Consider the following 23,494-nt stretch of genomic DNA (forward strand, 5'->3'; position numbering starts at 1 on the left):
GTTCCTTGGAACGTATACTATCGAAATATACCCGGTTCCGATTTTGTTGCTAACCTTAACATATGAAAAATAATTAGTTTATCAGCGTCGGTTTATTAGCAACAAATTGCTAAATTGTTTATTTCGAGAGCAACTAATTCGGACAAGGTCGTAGTACCAATTTTAAGCGAGCAACAAATCTTTTATTGATACTTTACTCTTGTTCCGCCAGCACGTTGAGGCTTCTCGTTGTTATTTACACTTTTTTAGTATGTAAAGTATTAAAAAAAATGTTATTTCGGCAGCAACAAATTATCAACAAATTAGCAACAAATTCCTACGTTATTTCTGCGTAGATTGGCTTTGTTGTAGGTATTGTTCCGCTAACTGAATCTTCCTTTAGCGAAACATCGTTTTTTTAAAATAAACCGACAGAGCAACAAATTTTTTTCTTTGGCAACTTTTTAGCAACAAATGAGCAACAAATAAAAATGTTAGTTAGAATCGATTCCGCTCATTTTGTTCCGCTAACTTATAAGACGTAAGAAAATCAGTGAAAATATATGTCTTGCGATACTTGAAATGAACAATTTTTTTCTCAATAATTTGCAATTAAATTATCTGTTTTTATTACTTATTTTGATACAAAAAGTTTAACTTCTTTTTTTAGTTTATTATTTTTTTATTACTATTGACAAATAATACAAAATTACAAATATATTGTTAATTTTTCAATCATTGGGCACTTTCAGTTAGGAATCCGTTCGGAATCGAACATACCATATGTTTATTAGACATTTTGCTTTCATGTGCTAAAATTGCTGTAGCAGTTTTGGCACTATTTGCAGAGACATCCTGTATATACAGGATATCCCAAAATTTGCGACTCGAAATATTATAATAACAAAGAAAATTTCGAAAAAAATAAATAAAAACTTATTAGTAAATTTTCATTTTAAGTAATATTTTCTGAGGTATATAACGGCTTAAATATAGTTAATTACAGACTACGTTTAGATAATAATTACCTGTAAATATTTATTGAGCGTGCTGAAGTGAGCGCTCACCAACAGTCATTACTACTACTGCACACGCAATTCATGAACATGCAGCCAATCTTAGTCTTTAATTGGCCATATTTAAATCCTTATTATTTCAAAAATTTCGACTTGAAATAACTTTAAAATAACTTCGACCGCTTCGAAGCACCATGAAATTAATTCCAGATTTCAGGGAGAAAGGTTTTTGATCATAACTTTATCGTGTTTTTTGGTATATGATGCTAATAATACTTATTCTAGCAATAAAATTAGATTAATTAATATACAATAAATTTTTTACCGAGAAATCAGTAAAATCTATTATATATTGTGTATATATATGGTATATGTTGAATCAATATTGAATCAATGAAATTGAAATTGCAATGTTTGATGAATTAGATATAGATTCAATGGACATTGAATGTTTCTGCAATGTATTTTCAACGTTGAATCTACATTTTGCGATATTGATGCAACATTCACAATGTTGCAATTCAATGTTTTTGAGATATTGTCATCAGTGTGCTATATGGGTTACGTGCTTCAGTATTCCTTTTGTCGGAGCAATTAGAATGACGAGATATAGTTGATTTCATTTTCCTTAAACTGTATACAGTAGTCATCGATTCCTCGTCTCGCACGCCGTGACCCGTGTGCTTATCCAACATTGCTGCCCTCGCTGCCGTTGCTACCGCAAGGCGTAGCACCAAGATTTAACGAGGCATGAGTTAATGCCACCTCTTGCTTCCTATGTTCGTGAACTTATGCGCCTTGCTACTACGTTTGTACGCGCTGTGAACCTTGCACGCAGTTACCGCCAGCGAATATCACGCATGGCTTCATCAAATGTTGTAATTCTCTCGGAATGTATGCTCCTCGCACGATATATATGAAATCTTTCTTGGGTGTTTCCAGAAAAATGCGACCCATTATTTTTGACGCTACCTTGATGTAGATTTTTATAATTGCAATTTTGTGTATGAAATTGATAGTATATTTTCGATACAAATATAATCACGATTGAGAATACTAATAGAATATTATACAGTAATTATTATCCATATACTACTGATTAATTATCGAATGATAAATATCAACAACAAAAAATACAATAATTGACAAACAATAAAATTATTGGGGTAATGAGAATCAAGCGCAGTTAACTGTGCGTAATTATAAAAATATTTTGAAGTTTAAATTACAAAAATGAACGTTTCAGCTCAACTTTGAGCCATCTTCTGCATTGGTATATATAAAAATTAAGTATTTTGTTCTCCACCGCACATAAAGAGAATCTGTCACAAACGTTTGGTAGGCCGAGTGATTTTGTTCGACTTTCCAGTGCAGTAGAACAAAATTTAGTAGTCGTTATAAATTGTGGATAATACATAATAAATTGTCAGAAAACGAACGTCAAAAGAACAGTCAATACTAAAATATAAATCAAGAATTTTTTTGAGTATGCCGTAACGTGATCAAGATTGGAAGTTCCAATTTCCAACCCCGCACTTTTAATTTTAAATCTTTCTTTTCGTCTTAGTCACAGTTTTTTCCCGAATATTTAAGTTGTTCATTTTTGCGATTTTAATCATGCTGTTTATTATCATCTGAATCGATAATTTCTGCTTCAATGTGTGTAGAATATTTTGTATGAATAGATATCCAGATATAAAATATATGGATTGTTTAAAATTTTTTTTACTTTTTCTGAGAGTTAGCCATATCGAAAGTGATCCGTGATTGCCATTGAATTCCGAAATAAGTAGCATTCTTTTCCCACTACCAGCGGAGCAGAATGCCAAGTCCTTAGGTGAAATGACGTTTAAGAAAATCCGTACGGGCGGCATAAGAGTCCGGAATTTAATATTAAAAGCTCGTTCGGCGTATGAAGCGTGCTTCGAAGAAGACGGGGAGAAGGTTATACCAAGTCAGGATTCTTGAAATTTATCTTTTGCTGTATGTATTCGTTAAACTTCAAGTTTTTCCGCTTACGAGTAATCAGCCGAGCTTTACGACCTTTCTTGCTCTTTTCCTTCTCATCTTCTGCATCTCTTTCTCTTGTTATCTTTGAAAGATCGGCGATTTTTGCGTTATCTGGACCGTTGCATTTGCGCTTCATTACGTCAGTTTCTTCGTCGTACTTATGTATGGAAATTTCCAAAGATGCTTACTAGGCTTCATCAAATATTGCATGTTGCGGAACATTTATTGAACCTGTTGACTCTTCGGTTCGCTCTTCGGGCTTTTCTCGCCGGAAACTTGAGAAAGATATCTTACTGCCCGCGCACCCGGTCAATTAAAACGTCGCGAAAGTTAAATGTAATGCGCCAGATATACTTCATCTTCCGTCGTCTTTTTTTGAAACTTTTAAGATTTATTATTTTATTTCCAATTTCTCCTCTTTAGATCAGTGTGCTATTGCAAATGTGGAGATTTGTGAGAGAGCAGTAAAAAATAAGGCAAATTAATAATGTTCTGTTCTTGTATCTATGTATATGATTTCAATATTTGTACTTCAGCATCAATATTGCATAATGAACTGATCGAACGATTAAAACATTTGCATTTAATCTCGATTTTAAATCTTGCGCAAGATGCAAGCGGAAAGTGTGCTCAGCTGCAGACAAGAGATTTAGCGGAAAAAAAAAAGAAAAACGAGAGGAACTCTTGTAGTTGTTATAAGTAGCGTCTCAATAGGACGCTCTTGTGTCGCGACGTATTGTACAAGAATCTCTTTTTGACGCATAGGATGTCGCGATACGCAAAGGTGAGATAAAAATTCTGACAATGTGTCAACGTGTATTCATCCATAAGCATGTTACAAGAATGTATGTATTGACATACGTGACAATTATTCTATTGGTAATGTGAAGTTTTTGTGGAAATTCTTATATGTAATTATGCAAAGAGAGAGAGAAATAAGTTCTATACAATTATATGCTAGGTTCTAAAAATACGTTACGCACAAATAATTTTATAAGAATACTTTTATTTAAATGTTTTAATTAAAAAATAATATTAATTAATGTAAGTAATAAGAGAGAGAGAGACTCTCTTTTATATTTAAACGTATCGTAGGGAAGCATAAGCGCATAACAATTGCATAATGTAAGGATAAAAAAGTACGTAGCGCTACTTTATTTGTATCATGTCTACATGTTTTTTAAAGGTATTTGGTAATTATACCATTCGATACACAGCAAAGTTTCAGCTTTAGGAATCTATTTTTTAATTGCTGTATGATAATTTTTAACTGAGTTATGAGTTATGAGCAATCAAAGTCAAAATGCTTCTTTTATTTAGTGCGCGATAACTCAGTAACAATAAATTTAGGAATATTTTAAAAAATGATTTAAATTTTGAAGTTTGTAGTGCTACGGACTTTTGTTCCAACTATAAAAACGATTACCAAATCACTTAATTTTCACTTAATCTTTTTCCATTTTATGACAAACGATTACGTTTTGCATATAAAATTGAAACGACGCTGAAGAAGATGAATTTATGACTGGAATACAGAGATTACACTGATGAATAATGAATTAGGCACACTCATCATGTAATGTACATGTACTTCTTTTGGTTAATTAACTAACAAATAGAAGCTAATTGCAGACTTAAGTTCAAACAATTTATCTCTCTTTGGCGCATCTTTCTCTACTGACCTGAATTACGTGTGCACCCTTTCAAACATTTAGTTACTTTAGGTAACTTACGAGATATCTCGTATACTAAAACTACCGAAATATTTTTATCTTTTCTAGAAATATATGTATAAGATTTGTATTTTATCGCAATCGGAAGAAGAGCATTTTCTAAGGAGCATTTTCAAGTATCCACTTTCGTTTTTACATAGATACAATCGTGAGGATTTGCCGTAACTCCCTCGACGACGAGAATGTTATTTCTATTCGCGGCGAAGAGGGTAAAATTTGAAATTCATTATTTAATTAAGCTCAAGGAAATGAGCGCGGAATCGAACGTAATGGAAGGCTTAAAGGGATCCGCGGAGGGGACGAAACAACAGCACGAGTCGTCAGAGCTACGTGGTGCGTAGGAAAACATACTCGGTGATGTGTATAGATACGGTACACTCGCACGTAGATGTACGTATATATACGTGCGAATCGGCACGGCAGCCAATTTAAATGCAGATCGTGGTTTAAACGCTGCCGACGTTCGAACACATGAGTCTGTCGACCGTCGCGCGCAGGACACCCCCTTGGAACCATGGTCTCTCTCTCTCTCTCTCTCTCTCTCTCTTTTTCGCCGTTTTCCCGCACTAATGCCACCGCTGGGATTTTAATCACGAGTTTCCACCCGGCGAACCGTACAGTCCGTGTTTCTGCACGGTGATCCCTGCGAGCTTGTTTTTCTTTTTTTTGTCGCTTCGTAATTGCGACATTGTTGAATTCCTTCGCACCTTGTACCGTGTACGCGTCCTCGACGCCCTAATAATTCATCCTCAATACCCGGTAACTTAACCAGCAGACATGTAACGATATAATTTCCGAATTCGCGCGACATAAATTTGGAATTGACAGAAGCCATCTATTATCTCAAATTGAAGATTTACTGATCATATGGTTAAAATTTATGTTCTAGTTGAAATTTGAAAAGTACATTGAGAGGAAAGTGTTTGATATTTGGGGGACAATAATTGCATGGTAAAATATAATTATGGTTAATAGCTTCATTTTTATAGTTATCACTAGTTATTACTAGTATAATGTTAGTAATAATAATTATATTTATAATTCTACAAAAAATATATAGTCGAGCCATTATAAATTATAATTAAATTATGATAAAATTATGATAAACTGCAATCATTTTTTCCTAGTGTATAACTTTTACAAGTCTTTGGCAACGATTTGAACGGTTTATAATTTTGTGTGTCGAAATAAGAGATTTTCTCTAATAAGAGATTATAAAAGTACGTATCAGTTTTAATCTGTGACGTGATCTTTCGGACAAATTGAAAGCCGCGTACGATGTATTCGTCGCGGTCGAGTGACTTGGAAGGGTGCGGAAGAGTGTCAAGGTATGGCTTATGAATATTCAGAAATTGTGCGTGTCGTCGCTACGTGACGCATATATATTCGTAGGCAGCTGACATGAGGGTTTCAGGCCAGACCGAAGGAAGGAAGGAAAGTGGTATCGGGGTCGCAAGGGGTGCAAAATAGCGGGCCTGAAAGGATAGAGTGCTGATGATAGCAGATAAGATATACCATGTCTTGCCTATCGGTCTTGCCCCCTGCTCTCGGGTTACAAGAAGGGGAATCGCCGATAATCCGCTTACGCACAGCGGATAGATAAACTGTTTATTATTACTTTCGTTCGTCGTGCTGATATATGTATGTATAGCTATGATATCTACCAATAGATATGGGATGCGAGAATCAACGGATGTGCTTTCAGCCACGGATATTAACAGCTAGACTAAGATGAATGGCGATTCTCTTAGTGGTGAAGCGTTTATGGTAATGAAATTATTTATTTAACATTAATTATTTGAAATTAAAAGATTTTGACAGAAAATATTATAGATAGATAACAAAAGGTATATTTGTAAATTTAATTTTAAATAAATTTTACCTCAGTAATTGTTAGATTTAAGATTAATTTCTTACAATTGTCAAGTACTGAAAGTTGGAAAGATACCTATAACAAATAAGAAAAATAAACTTCTCGGAGTTATCATATATTAGATCATGTGGCTAGAAGAACATTCCGTCGGTGATTTTGGGACGCCCTGTATATACAGTCGAGCAAAGACATAACTCCTGATATCAGTCAGTCAGTCAGCAAGTCAGTCAGCTGCATTCTCACCCCTGCGTGTCATAAAATCCATTTTCCCACTTCTGGAAGGGATGAGATTCGGAAGCTCGAGGAAGGGCCGCGCGAGGATCCGCCGCGTAATCCACTTTTATTACTTTTCAGTCAGCGTAGGGAGTATAAGAGATATTCTCCACTTACCCGGGATTACTTCCATGGAGTCTGCAGCAAACGAAAGAAAATATTTCTACGCTCCGACTCTATTATTTTTATTCGCGGTAGTTAATTGTACAAGTATCTTAACCATAGATTTAAAGATCTTAAGTGATCATTTCATATCAGTTAATGTTTTTCTTACATATGAAAAACAAAAATTGGAATATTATTAAATTTAAATTACTACTTTAACGAAGAAATTGATGATACAATTATTGTTATTACAAAACTAACATTTTTTATTTCATACTGTTATTTCTTCAATAATGTACTGGAATTTGGCAAATTTCATTTGAATAAGCATTATCTTATATTTAATTGAGTTTCGTTCTGACGATTACTTCTTCCAATCTTACTCGATAGAGCTGATGATGAAGCTAAACAAATATACCCAACTCTTTTTATATTTCTTTTATTTGTGATTCTACGTATTTTGAGAAATAGAATTGGAGTTCTTTATCCATTTAGATATGAACAACAACTTTTACAGATATCCAATTTATTTCTGAAAGGTAGTGATTAATTACTTATTTTGAGTTTTAAGAGCACTGTTGTTCAGTGCTTAATAAGTAATTAATCACTATCTTCTAGTATTAAATTCTGTGAGGGAAAGTCTTGATGATAAAACGCGCAATATCTCTGGTAATGTTGTTGTGTGGAGCGTCTAAAATTGATGTGTGAATGTAATCGTATAACATTTCCGCTTTCGTTATTGGTTAATCAAATAATAGGACCTCTTAATTTGTCCCTGCCTGAAATTTTCCTCGAAATTCGTAATACCAACCAGATGGCTCGGACCTCAATTCAGCTCTTCTGGTCCATGTCTAATATACGAATCAAGTTATCCACTTCTGCTCTTCAAAAATAACGTTGCGATGTTACTTCATCTTAAATAAAATCACAATTTTAGAGGAAAAGAGAGAAAAATCATTGGATATATTTCTAGTAGTCACTTTTCTTGATATTATTTTATAATGCATATTCTGCGAGGCGATAAATCACTTTGAATTTATAATACATGATGATAAGAGAGCATTAATATTTTAGGGTAAAATTTTTCTCCCTATAGAATTTGAGAACGATGAAAAACTGTTTCTTTGATCTTAAATAGGGCGAGAAATGATATTGCACGAGAGTTGCAATCAGAAGCATTAAGTTGAGAAGTGCGTCTTACTTAAATTTATGTGAACGCAGTGCTAGGATATAGTATGGGCTTTTGAGATATGCACTTGTTAAATATAATGTATTGCAATGGTCTCCGAAAATCTATCTTTCTTGCTTTGCTTGATCAACAAAATTTATTTCCGTGGATCTAAAAAAATTATTTTATTATAATAAAATAATTATTTCTTTAGATGCAATACATTATATTTAACAAGTGCATATCTCAAAAGCCCATGCTATACCTAGCACTGCGTTCACATAAATTTAAGTAAGACGCACTTCTCAACTTAATGCTTCTGATTGTATCTCTCGCGCAATATCACTTCTCGCTCTATTTAGGGTAAAAAATTTAGGGTCAAAAATAAAAAAGATCTTTATTTAAAGATATTTTTTTTTTAAACTTAGAAGAATTTAGAGTATTCTTTTTATTTAAATTCAAAATGGAAATTAATTACTAACATTAAACAAATTATATTTAATCGTTTAACAATTGTTTATTATAATATAATAGCAGAGGTTATATTCTATTGATTTAGATTAATTCATTATTTATTAATTATTTTAATTGTATTAATTAATTGTAGCGAATATTAGTAGAAAGCTGTTATAAACGTTTGTTTGTGTTGTACAGCTGCCGCAGTTACGTGCGCGTGAATCAACACAAAATTGTCGTTTGTGGGCTGTTAGGATGGAGTCATAACGCGATGAAGTAATGGTTACGGCGGTGATTAAATGCGACGAACAGGCACTTGGTACATGGTTAACGGTATCGACAATCTGTACAAGAGATGATGACTCGATACTCGTAATGCGATTGATTATTCCCCGACTGCATGCCGTAAAACGATTCTTGACCGCGATCTCGTGTGCGATCGAGATGTAACGAACGTCGATGGTATGATTACAATAGGTTAATTGGTTTATTGCTCGTCAGCCGTTGTCAAATGGAATGAAAATGTTTATGACGGGTGTACATGCGTCGTGCCAATTTACATGCAGGCACTCGCGTATTTCTGCTTTTAGGGATTCAATGAGGTATCTCGTTCCGAAAGAGAGAGAAAAATCGAACTTTTTCAAGTGCAAAATTTACACTCCTAGTTATTTAACAACGCTTCGATATTTAACAATAACAAACAATAACAAGAGTTATCGGAAGCTGGATTCTTTTTATTGTATTAATCAACATCGCAGTTGTGCTCAATTTCAATTAATACTTTATCAAATCGGCTCGTAAATATTTTTTAAATAGATATTTCTAAGATTTCTTTTTGTAGAGAACTTGTGAGATTATCTCCCGCTGTGAGGCTACGGTACAGTATAGTATAACATTTTTCTATGATTATAGGGGTGGTGAAAAACTTTTGGCGTGAATCATAGGACGGGGTATATAGAAAATAGACGGGAAAGTAGCACAGCAGGCAGACGCACACAAAGGCAACTATATAAGTGTGTATCCAGTCAATGATGAAAAATGGTAGGAGAACGTCGACGGAAATACGATTAGCTGCCTTTGACACAAAGAAGTCGATGATCTCATTTGGAACACGTAGAGATGATTCAAGGATCTATTTGTTTTGTTCTGCTCTTCCTCTCGTTATGCTATTCGGTCTTATTCCGTCTCGTTAATTATCGAGCGTGCAATAATTCCTGCCCATGTATGTACGGCTTCGAGGGCGTATCGTATCGATCGCTCATCAATGCCGATTGCAAAATCCATTCCTGTTACTTCAGCTGCGAAACGTACCTTACAGAGGCAACATTACAAAGCACGCATTACCGTCGCCGTTCATGGAGCTGGTAATTAATGTTCCTCGTAACGTTAATTAAATCCGCGTTCTTAATTAAATCGCGAGGGCTATTTCTCTATGTGATCGAGCCGACATGGCGTGAAGTGAGCGACGGCCAGCTGCAGTGGTTAAGTACTACGGATCGTATAACATTCGTAACATCGACGAATCGACGTTTGAGTACTTTACTAATTATCTGCCGCGAGTAAATTTGAATGTTTGAAACGATCACGCACAGAAACGTTTCAGTGGGATTTATTAAACAGCGATTACGCGCTTATAACTGAATATTTAATTACCTCAATGATTTATTTCACTGTGATAACTGTGTCGGATTTAGGCGAATAAATCCTCACTTAACGTAATTAAATCATATGACTAAATATTCATGGTCGGCAGCTGTCTGACTCGCGAAATTGTGCACACGCAAGCTCTTCGACAAATGTATTTCGAGACGAAATAAAATTAAATAAATTTTAATAATTTTCCCACGATATACACGCACTCAGCCATATATATGTACTCAGAGAAAAACATATAGTGATGATAACTATATAGATGACATTATACAAATTTTATCAGGGTTGGCTGGCAAAATCCAGTAGAAAAAACCATGGTAAATTGGATTTTACCGCTCCGGACTTTATCCAATGAAATAAACTGACAAAAAAAAATATAAAAAAGACTAATATAATATTAAAATATATTTACATACCTTATGCAAAAAGATATTTTTGCTTTAACTAGTAAATTATACTAATCATGATAGCTTAAAGAAAGACGAACTAATAATAACGAACCAATATTAATAAAACACTTCATAATAAAGTTTTTTTAAATTTAAATTAATATATAAAATACGTTTTTAAAAGAAAAACTGGAAATAATATAAATGTTATTTTTGTAATTTCTATTTTTATGAGAGAAACATAATAGTAACAGAATTAAATTTTTTTTATTAATATAAATCGGTTGACGTTTACCATTTAGTAACTTGTGACAAAAACTAATTTGTTACATCGATTCTTAATCTATTATGGATTTTATTTTGAATAAAACTTAAGTTAGAAAACACACACACTCTCAATCGACGCTAAATTAGAATAATGATTTGTTACTAGAATACTGAATTAGAATAGCAATGACAAAATTTTCTATTTATTTCTTGCTTTTAATAGAAAAGACTTATTGCTTTTAATAGCAAAGATCAGTTTTTGCTGTTTTTTCTGGAAAATATTGATTTATATTGGCATGGACTTTATTAAAAAAGTGGAATTTTGCCAGTCCTAAGTTTTATATCATGTAGAATTAATACTTATATGTAGTTGAATAAATTATTTTATAGCTGCAACAACTATAAAATATAATAAATACGAATAGCAGAGGTTCCAAGAATACATCAAAATAAAATAAAGGAAAGATAAGTGAATAAGAGCCAACACGGATATCTATGCACAATAATAACAATATATTTAGTCAATTGCTTGTAGTAAATTACATAAATAAAAAGACACGCATGCGTTTTGACTTCAATTTTATATCTTTTCAAAGAAATACAGATAAGACATTATGCATATAAGATATATTTAAACGGCAGAAAATATGGGTTAGAATAAAATTACAATAAACGTAGTATATATAAAATAATTTATTTAACTATAGGTATACATTAATTCTGCACATAACATTTGCATAATATTGTCAACCATATAGCTATATATTTTTCTTTTAGTGCGTGTATAATACATAAAACAAAAAATTGTCAAGACGAACGTTATTCTAAAGCTCACAGGATCGAGAGAAGGGTCGACATATCGTGAAAGAGAATAAAGGAGGGATATGAAAAAAACCGCGTTCTTTTTACGGTATACTCGATGTACCTTTTCAAAGGCAGCCGTGCAAGTGCGACAAGCACATCGTTTCGCGAGTTCATTCGGGACTCCCGTCGCTCAAGAGGACTACGGCAAGGATCTAAGTCGGAGAGAAGTACGAAAGAGGCAGAAAGACGCATGGTCGCGTGCCTTACGTCGAGGTTAACTAGGATTGTTTATTGTTCGACTCCCGAAGCGCTCGGGACTTCATTAGCCAGAATTGCAGTACGCGGCTTCCCTGTCCGGGAAAGATCCGACGGAGAAGAGGCTAACTAAGAAGAAGTTGCAGAAGAAACCCGGCGTCTTCTCGGTGTTCCGTTAATTAATTAAACGAAGGAGCCGGAACTCAGACACATCGCATTAGCCTAGGTATCAGGTGCGTTATTGAGCCAAAGCAGCCGTACTGTTAATTTTGTAAATTTGGAATGTTGCTTGTTATTATCGAGTTTAGACGACCCTCTCTTTGGTTGACGTAAATAATTAACGTCTCGTTAAATATCATTTTTACAGAAATATCATGATGACGTAGCTGTCGTAATGATCTTCATTAGTCATAATTACATCTAAATTACTTGAAAAAAATTACGGAAACTTAAGACACGCTATACACATGATAGTTTTCTCCGATAAAAATTTTTATAAAATTTCTCTATATAAAGGGAGAAGAAACATTTTAAATAATCAAATCTAACATTTTTTTAAATAATATGAATATTTTCGAACGTGACGTTATATATTTTTTTCAAAGAAGAAAACAATTTGGATTGTTCAGACGACGTGCTAGTGATATTAAAAATATCGTAAGCAAATATTTTGATCATTCAATATTTTCCGAGTTCGAATGATAAGCATTTCCTAGTAATGCATGAATTCGTCCCTGTTCATCGCTATTCTTCTGTCCCCGGGTTCTCCGTGGACCCCCGCGGGTTATGAGTCAGAAGTTGTGTAACGGGAGGGAGACGCATACGAGAAGGTGTAGTCCAACCGATTTGGTTGGCGTTACGGCGCAACGCCCCGTCCATACTGAGTTATGGCATCCATAACTAGCACCCACGTCTTTCATTAACCCTGGCATTGTCGCGTGTACCGTGGCCGCGTTGTTAAAGGGGCACAAGGAGATTTAGTCGCGAAGGGGACTGAAGCGGGACACCTATTTGTTTTTGCTCCGTTCGTATTTGCCTGCCATATGTTCTCTTGCTGCACGTTCGAACATCGTTCGAAGATGCAGAATATTATTATGATGCTTAATACAGCTTTTCAGATTAAGACGGACCGAGATACCTTAACTTATCGTTTCTCAATAATATTTATACATAATTTTTTATTATGTGTTCGTTTGAAATAAAATTTTTACTGATTCACATGTTACGTAGGTCTATCATTGAAATTTTGTATAAATTATATGTTAGCATTTATTGTAGAGGGAAAATGTACTATAAAACAAAGCGTCTTAATGTTTTGTGATAAACGTTTTATCGATGTGACATGATACGATGACTATACAATAAAACATTTTTTTTATTTATAATTTTAATGAATTTTTATAAGATTAATTGAAATTGCGGAACTTATATTAATTTTTCTAGGATAGTCTATTGTTATTATAGGATAGTATATTGTTAAATACATGTTATGAGAAAGCAGTAACCACAATCGTTGTTAGTTTGTTATATAGTATATGACGACAAATGGCATAACAAATGGCATTTGCATGCTGACCGCATGCATGAAAATTGACGCCAACAGTAACCCCTTCAATAACAAACAACATCGATCATAATTCTATATGGACTACTTTGTCACATCTGTTGGACAGAGATGGGTATTCAGTAGAAACGAGCATAGAAAGTGCAGATAAACGATATCGATCGATCACGTTCATGAAAGGAAATCAGTCTGAAGGCATGACGTGCGAAAATTGGTTGACATGCCTTGATTATATTAAAACCATTAGGTCAGTTTTCTTAATCAGGAATTTTAATTACATAAAAAGAAGTGTGTTTGTGTATATATGTATATGGAGAGAGAGAGAGAGAGAGAGAGAGAGAGAGAGAGAGAGAGAGAGAGAGAGGTAGAGGGGAAGGAGGAGAGAGAGAAAGAGAATATTTTACATATTTAAAGTTTTAGATTATTATACCGAGATGACAGTATATTATATATAAAAATAAATCGTCTTACGCTTTATGTAATGTGAAAATTATTAAAGAATGAAATTTCACTTGATTTTTCCTCCTCGTGGATTGAAAAATGTTATTGGGCAATATAGTTGTCTATAAATGAGAAGTATTTGAAGTTAAAATGACGAGCGTAAAATTATCCATAGTATTTCGGATTTGCATTATTTGAGCTTCTAATACATCTTCGCTATCAGTAAATATTGCCTCTGATTAGATTGCATATTTAGCTTAACTATTATAGTATTATTCCCATTGATATAATCCTGTTTATTTTCAATGAAGTGTAGTTTAATGGAATTAAATTTGGTTTGAACGATTGTAACATGTAATCCGTAATACATGTATTATAATTTACATTAGCGAAATTATCACTTCTCACAAATTACACAGTATGAAACTGCAAAGGAAGCAGTATAATTAACATTGTACGCAATATTTGTCTTGCATATATATTTGATACCAACATTGTGTTTAACATTGTTTTGTAGAACGTAAACAAAAAATGTATAGTCTACTTCCTGCATTGTTTTTTATACGAGCTGGTACACCATTAAAAATATTAAAAGTCATACATACACGCGCAAACATACACAAATAAACATCCCCTTTTTCCATATATATACACGCAGCTGAGCAACTTTTTTAATGAAACAGAACTCTCAACCTTTATTCCCATGCGTTAAGATTTAATTCAAAACTAAATGCAACCACTTGACGTTAGTCATTTAATTCAAGCTTACCAAGTTTATGTTTTTGAGTGAAAGCTTTAAAATTATACTGGATAAATGTGTATATGTTGTTCTTTTTTAACATTATATTTTGACGAGGAGCATGTGTATTTAATTACTTTTATTAAGAACTAATGTGTATTAAATTCCTATTAGTAGGTTAACATGTAAGTTCTAAACAACGTATACTTATTATTTTTATAATTTTGAAAAATTATTAATATTTTATCAAATCATTCACTTTATTTGACTTTATTGAAAAATGACCATTAATATATATACATAATTATGCTTTTTTTCGTACTCTAATGTAAATCAATTTCCTGGACAGACGTGCGGTTAGAGGGGGATAAAGTCAAGAAAAAGCGGGAAGGAGTGTTGTGATGAGAAACATGTTATATTTTTAGCGGAGCCCTTTGATTTAACTGCGTGTGGGTGGGCTGTGTGGTTGCGCTCGCTTTTTAGTGTATAGTAAACATCGTTCGAAGATAAACTAATTTGTCCTGAATTTATAAAGTCTGCTCGTCCGTCTCGAGCCGCGAACAAGATACATAGATCATTTATTTGCTTAAACAAACATAAGGGAGACGGGAAAGCGTGTTGTAGTCGCGGGTGTGAGTTTTCGGGAAACTTTCCGCACGATGATAAATATAAATATATGTAATATAATGAATCTACATCTATATACATATACATATATATATCGTTCTCTTATTTCAAAGTGACACAACTCAAAAAATAAAATTTGTCAGAATAACGTTGTTTGTCAGAAAAAATATTTTTCAATTTAACTAATCAAATAATATCAAAGATAATATCATATTTAAAAAGTACTAACTATTATATGCTAGTAATATTATACGTAATTTTATGCAGATGGTAATTGAGAAGACATTAATTAATATAATGAAATAAAATATAATATTTTAACATATCCTATTATAAAATAAAGCTTCAATTAAAATCTCTGCGTCTGGTACCATTTTCATAAAATTCTCTAATGTTAAATATTTTAATAAAATATTTAAAATATACGCATACATGCAAGGCACTAGATTTAAATATAAAAAATTCTTTTGGAATTAATTATAAACTAAAATTACTTTTCTGTATTATCAAATGGTTATCTCTTAATTTTTAGATATGCACTTCAGACTCATCAGAAAATCAGAAAATCCATTTTCTTAATTTTACCTCTATGCGATTTAGAGGAGATTCTACTTTCAAAATTTATCAATAACAGTACTTAAGAAGGTTCTCTTTCACATAATATAAGGATTTGATCAAATATTAAGAATAAGTTTGTAATTAATATGTAAACGTTTCTGAATTTTTCAGATTTTTTGAGCGTATAGTTTTCTTTAAATAATTTCTTAAAATAGCATAAATTCTTATAAGAAAGTGGTATTCGAGTGTTTACTTGTAAATACAATAAAATATAAGAATTTTGAAGAGTTATATAAATATAAAGGAATGGAGTTTAAAGAACATTTGGAATTAAAAAATGAAGTTTTACCATATGATTTTCGTGTAACAGTATGAAATGTTTATGAGTTACTCAATTCTGTTTAAATATGACGTCACACTAGTGAAACATCCAAAGGGTAAACCGCTGAGAGTATTGTGGTGTCCAGATTTGGGGCATTACTAGCCATTACTGGGCATTACGTAAGAGAATTGTGTATAATAATAAGCATTAATAATAAGCGATATAAGATTATGTATTATTAGAGGGCATTAATATGTGTGTGTGTGTGTGGGCATTACTAGGGCACTAATTAATGGGCATTATTAGGGTATTAGCGGGTATGAAAATTGGGTATTATATTTGGCATTATTAGGCATTAGCAGACATTGGTGTACATAATTTTGGTTTATCCCGTGGAAACATCATTTCCACCAGAATTATCAATACCTGAATTAAATTTAAATAATTTATTGTAAATAATTTGTCTTTAATATTTTCTATACATATATAAATATTCATTTTTATTATAAAAAACATTTTTTTATAACAAATTACAATTTTACTGCTTAAATTTTATTCATGTTTATTTTTTAGAAGATGGCAATGGCATTTTGCATCTTTTGTATTCTCATGTTAAGATAAGAAAAGTCACGTGACTCTCCTCCACTTTTTTTAAGCTGCAGGAGATCGTCCTTAATTTATCGGCTCATAAATGAGATGGTCTATTACAATGCATTTATGAAAAAGAAAGAGAGAAAGGAATAGAAAGGAAGTAGTTACACGCATGTCGCGCACATGATACTCCGATATGCGCTCGCCATGAGAACGTCGGACTGTGGTCACATGTGTCGATCGCGTCGCGGCATGAGAAACTTCCAGCATGTATCTTCGGCCCGCGTGCTGATACGGGTACGCGCAGTTGTGCGCCAATGATTAATAGGAATCGACAGTAGTCGACATTGCGCGACGCCAACGTCATCCGGTCGAGAAATATCGCCGATAAATTCTTCTTTGAATTGCTGCTCCCTCCCCTTCCTCTCTGTCTTTCTTTTTTTCCTTGCGAAAAGCGAAATATCTTTTTCCCAGGCCTCTTTTTCTAACTCGTTAATAACATTTTTCCATCTTGATCCTCGATAATGCGTGTGCTCGATAAACGATTGATGAATTAATATAAAGGAATTGGAAACTGCTGGATGCATTCTGGAATATTAGATATCAATCGACTGTTATTAATTTGTCGTATTCGCTCGTGGCGATCGGCATGATAATCTAATTGATTATCTCAATGCATGAGATAATGAAGCTGATATAGATTTCTGCATTAAACATTGTCGACATAATTCCCATTTAAAATAATGACAAACGCATTTCGCGACAATATATAGGGATTTTTTATTTTTAGAAGATATACATTTTATACAGTAGGATTGAGAATCTGTGGAACATGTGCATCGTATTATTAAAAATATTACGCGACAATAACGACCATAATTCGTTTATTGCATTAGCGATAACATCATTGGTGATGAATTAATTATTATGTATTAAACGTCGCGCGTTTGTTCCCATTAAACACGAATAATTCTTTGGATTCGATTCTGCTTGTCAAATTGGAAATATTTTTTCTCGTTAATGACGTTTTTCGATCGTCGCCGGAAGGTGCGCGCGTAACGAACGATCGATGTGTAACATGCGTGCAATGAAAGAGTCGAAGGGGTTGGGAAATTCGCGCTCTTGTTAGGAATACAATGTACACGTCGCTCAACGGATGAAGCTCGGACGTTACGTGTCAATCGAACGTTATTAATTTGCGGTATTCATTATCGTAGGATAGATGGCGATTAGTATCATTGATAATGGCATGAATTAGTCATGCCAGCGTATTATGTCGCATTAAACATTGGTTGTTCATTTCCCGAACGTGAACGATAGGAGAATTAATATAATTCATATTGGTAATCTTCTTTGGTTTATGGTGGTTTTAAATGATATAACATTATCTCAATCTCTCTGTCATCTTTCTTTTTAAACAAAAATATTTCTTTCATGACTGGAATAAAGTATCTTAATTAAATATCTCAGTTTAATAGATTTCAGGAAATATACTTAAATAATGTTATATGTATGCTTTAAATTGATATTAAATACATAATTCTCAAAAAAATTTAGATTATATAAAAATGAAATTAGTATTTTTTTTATTTTCTAAGAAATATTGAATTAATACTAAAAAAAATACACTAAGGAGATTTTCTAGTTTAAAATAATTTAAAAGTTTAAATAATTAATATAAAATTTAAGCAGTAAAAGTATAATTGGTTATTAAAAAAATTTTTTTATAATAAAAATGAATATTTATGTTGTAAATATTGGAAAAAATTGTTTCTAGTAATAATTTAAATTTAATTTAGATATTGGTAATTCTGATGGAAATAACGTTGCCACGTTTTCACTAATGTGTCATAATTTTCAAGAGATTTATGAATATTTCATACTTTTACATTTACACGAAAATGACACGCGGTGAAACTTCATTTTTTTATTCCAAAATATTCTTTAAACTCCATTTTTTAAATATCTATGTAATTCTTCAAAATTCTTATATTTTGTTTACAATTAAATTACTTAAAACCCTCCTTCTCATAAGAATTTAAACTATTAAAAAAATTATTTAAAGAAAATTGTAATATGGTCGAAAAATCTGAAAAAATTTAAGAATGTCTACATATTAATTATAAATTTATTTTCAATATTTGATCAAATTCTTAGATTATATAAAAAAACTGGAGAATATCTTCAAGTTATTATACGTAGTATCTAATATCAGATAATTTACCGCGAATGGATTGCGACGTTGACTCGGAACCTCGAACTTCGCGATGGAATCTTTGGTAGAGTATATGCACGGATGATTCATTGTCAAAGACGTGGAAGTGAGAGTGAAAGAAGTTCCGGAATCGCCTTCGGCTGGATAACTCGGTGTCACGCGTGACAAGCATACATGTGTACGCGATCTTCCGCGTATATACGTGACGTATTGTTTTCGCGGGTGCAACGAAGGGGAACTTGCACGGCGCTCGTTTTCACCTCTCATCCTCCTCACCCTCCTCATCGTTCGCTCTCGCATTCACCCTTCCCAGCCTCCAAGTTCGCAGTTCCGCGGGTGGGCGTTATTGTGTTACAATGTATACCACGGGACAGACTTCTACGGTTCTTCGTGCCACGGATTCGGGTGCAAACGTTATTATTTTTCGCAATTTGCTAAGCAGATGCTCCCCCTTGTGAAGCCGCCGCTGGTGCCGCTCCGTTTTGCCGGGAGTTTATTTTCCCGGCTCGTCTCCAACAGACGCTGACATTGTGATATTTTGCCTTCATGTAGCGGAATTTTTTTACATGCGAATCCGTGCAATCGTGAAATTTTTATACCCGTGTATGGATCCAGATATATGTGCGAAAAGGGGAAAAAAGGAGATAATGAAGAGTGTACACATAATAAAGTAGAAAGTTAGTTTTGACACGGAACATTTTGAACAACTTAGTGAATAATTATTTTAACAGTATCAGAAATATGTTTCATGAGAAAAATGTTTTTACATTTTCTATTTAATTTTGTAATGTACAAATTAGTCATAATGTATATAAATATAAATGTATATATGCATACAAATTGCTTATAAAAATAACCATTTGTGTTTCATCATAATTATGAATAAATAAATTTAATTAAGGATGATAGATTATTGCATATCTGGTATTTGTTATTGAAAAGAGTCTGGCAGTAAATCGTTTAAACAATCAATAAATAAAATTTTTTGGAAAAGCGATTTTTCTTAATATCAATAAATTCATATGATTATTCTGTGCATAACAGTATTAAAATACAAAAATGAATAATTTATGAGATATTTTATTATTTATTGTAGCACATTTTGATATGAGATATAAAATATCTCATAAGCTATTCAGTTTTTGGTAATTGTATTTTAATGTTTTTATGTACTGAATAATAGAACGAATCAATTCGTGTAAAGAAAACACATATTTACTTTTCTAAAATAATATATAATTGCATATTAAATGTAATTACATAAATTACATAATATTTTTGAAAAGCAAATATTTATCCTTTTTACATCGATTGATATTGATTTCATTATTCTGTGCACAAAAGTATTAAGTTATAACCAAAAAATAAATAGTTTACGAGATATTTTATAATATATTGTATGTGCCAATATTTCAAAGAGGAATACGGCATAGAGGAATATGGCATTGTGTCAGAGATTGTATTCTAAGAAACATTTTGATCCTCTAATAATAACCTTTAATTTTAGCTAATTGTAAATTTTGTTATTAAACGTAAGAGACCCAGAACCCATAAAAAAAGTTTTTTGTCTATATACCTATAATATCGATTTTTAAGACAAATGATAATTTTTGAGATAATATAAATATATTATTATATATAATATTATAACAAGAGAAGGATAAACGGTATTGATATTATCGTTTTCTTCCGGTTTCTGGACAAAAACGTTTTATTAATTTTTGTTATTTTTGCGTACATTTGCACAATCCGTTTTGTAATTTTTAACTTTATATCGATCGTCGTAATTTTTACTTCCATAATTACGTCGCTCAGGAAACTCATTTTTGCTCTTTATCTTCATACACAGTTTCAAGTTGCTGCGCGCACGCGAGCGCGAATGGCGCGTATCCGCGTCAGAGGCTGAATATTTAAATCAACTTGCTGCCGCGCATTGTTTCACCGGCATCCTCATCTCGGTGGACTACACACGTCGGGAAATAATGATCGCACCGACCGTCCCTTTCTTCTCGTCTTTTCTTTTGCCAGTATCGTTCTTTGCTCTTGCGACGCTAAAGCATCCACGACGAAAAACACTGCACTACCGGCTTGAGATTTTACCGGACGCGGTTCTTTCTTTCAGACCGTGGACAAGGAGGAACATGGAAAATGTTCGTGAGTTTCCTTCGTTGCGTATCCTACCTGCAATGTAGACAAAACATTTTTTTTAAGTCTTAGAGTGAATTGTAGATAAATATGATCATGTATAGACAAATAACTAATCTCTAAAAATTGTTTTCTTTTTATTTATTGTTGATTTTTTAATAGTTATATAATATTTTTAATATAAATTTAAAAGTAGGAAGGAGAATTGTGTCGTCGCATATGTATATTGATTTTGTTTTTTCTTTCAAATACTTTTTGTACGTATTATGTGGTATTTCTAGGGTTAACGATAACGCTACTGAATCGTATCCAGACTCGCTTGGCGCGCGTTAAACTAGTTTGAATAAACGAAGGGAAACAGACGCGCGAAGAAGAGGCAAACTACGAAGTCGAAATACCGTGAAGCAGAAGTTTTAATGTTGGCAGGCCGATAGTCTCTTTTTCGTTTTTCTTGTCAGTCCTTTCCAAACATTCGCTCTTTTCGAAGTTTATCATCATTTCTGTGATCTTCGGCGCCGCTAAAGTTACGAAGAAGCGATGCTTTGCGTCGAACTTGCCGATCGCTTTTCATTTATTTCAATTTATTGATTCCTCGATAATACATTTTCCTTGGCAACCAAATATCTCATTATTAAGTTAAATAACAACATTATAAATATATAGCATAATTATTGTGTTGTGTAGTAAAATTATTTTTGTACAAATGTATGTAATCTACTTTTATATTTTCCAAAAATTTTTAAATAATGAATACACAATAGAATTTTTTTGAACAACAAAATATTTTATGTTACTTTTATAGATATATGCTATGGAGGTGCGAACGGAAAGACCACGGACCGCCGGTCGAATAGCACCAACCGGAAGAGTAACACCGACGGTGCATCAAACCGGTGGAGGTCGAAGAAAAGCAATACCGGTTCCACCACCGAGAGTGCCGACTCCAATGCCCATCGCAAATAATAATCAACAACGGTAAGTGCATTTTGAAATTATAATTGAACATGTTTATGCCGAAAGGAGAATAAATTTTCCATAATTCTATTGTTGGTAATATCATATGTATGTATAATATAATTAATTATTAATATCGCGATACTTATCCGTCGAAAATGAAAATATAATTTCTATCACAGAAATAAACATTATTTATCGATTATTTCATCTAGATGTATTTCATACACATTTACAAAAAAAATCTCATTTTCCACCAGTGTAATAAGGACTTTGTGCACAGTTTGTTGTGTAATTTAAATAGTGACACTAGTTTACATTTTTAGTAAAAAAAGAAAACAACTTTTTTTTAACGTATTTCGGGGCGCCGAATCTATTATTGAAATATTTTTATCAGATTTTATTCTTGAGATGTAGGAAAAAACATTTTAACAATAATAGAAAATTAAAAGACTTGATATTCAATTAAACTAAATTAAATTGAGTAGGTAAGAAAGAGTTACGCACAGTTATCGAGGTGCCAAGTTATCGAAGTCACAAATATATATTAGTCAATTGCTTCTTTAGTATAATATAACAAACGTTACGGTTTCATTCCAGGGCATAATCAATGTGTAATTGATATTAAAGACTTCTTTGAGATTTTAAACTCCTAGGTAATTGGAATAGCTTCAGCCAGATGAGTGTGTCATACCATCTGGAGTGCAGAATTAACAGACATTCGTGGATTATTTTAGTATTAAAATAACAATTATGTTAAAAAACAGTTAGTCGTTATATAAATTAGTTCGTTGGAATACTTATGATGTTGTCGTTACAAGGTATTCAGTCGTAATGAATAAACATTTTTTCCAATATATGGTGAAATTTTATTGAAATTAAAAAATAAATCAGAAGTAGGGGAAAGTTGCCGAATGCGTACCACTTAACCTATTTTTTATTATATTTTTCATTTGGCACTGTTTTATATGCAAATGAACATTAGAAATTGTAGCTTGAGGTTTTGGACGCTTATTATTACATGTTTAACTTTCCACCAATAATAAATTAATTTGTTATAAATCTTTTTGTAACATGCTGCAAAAGGTACGATTTAGGCAACCGGTCACCTAAATCGTACCTAAAAATACCTATAGGTATTTTTTATCGTATTTCCTTTGAAAGTATTGAATTTATGAATGAAAACAATTAAAAATATAAGATTAATAAAAGAAATCATTAACTAATACCTAATAATTAATTAATACCTAATTTCAATAATTTATTGAAGAAAATCAAATATTTTATAATTATTATATATAACAATAATAAAAAAACAAATGACACAAAAATAAATTTGCTTATATTTATTTTTGCA

This window comes from Mycetomoellerius zeteki, unplaced genomic scaffold (genome assembly GCF_001594055.1).
Source record: "Mycetomoellerius zeteki isolate Tzet28-1 unplaced genomic scaffold, Tzet1.0 scaffold914, whole genome shotgun sequence".
In the NCBI taxonomy this organism is placed as follows: domain Eukaryota; kingdom Metazoa; phylum Arthropoda; class Insecta; order Hymenoptera; family Formicidae; genus Mycetomoellerius; species Mycetomoellerius zeteki.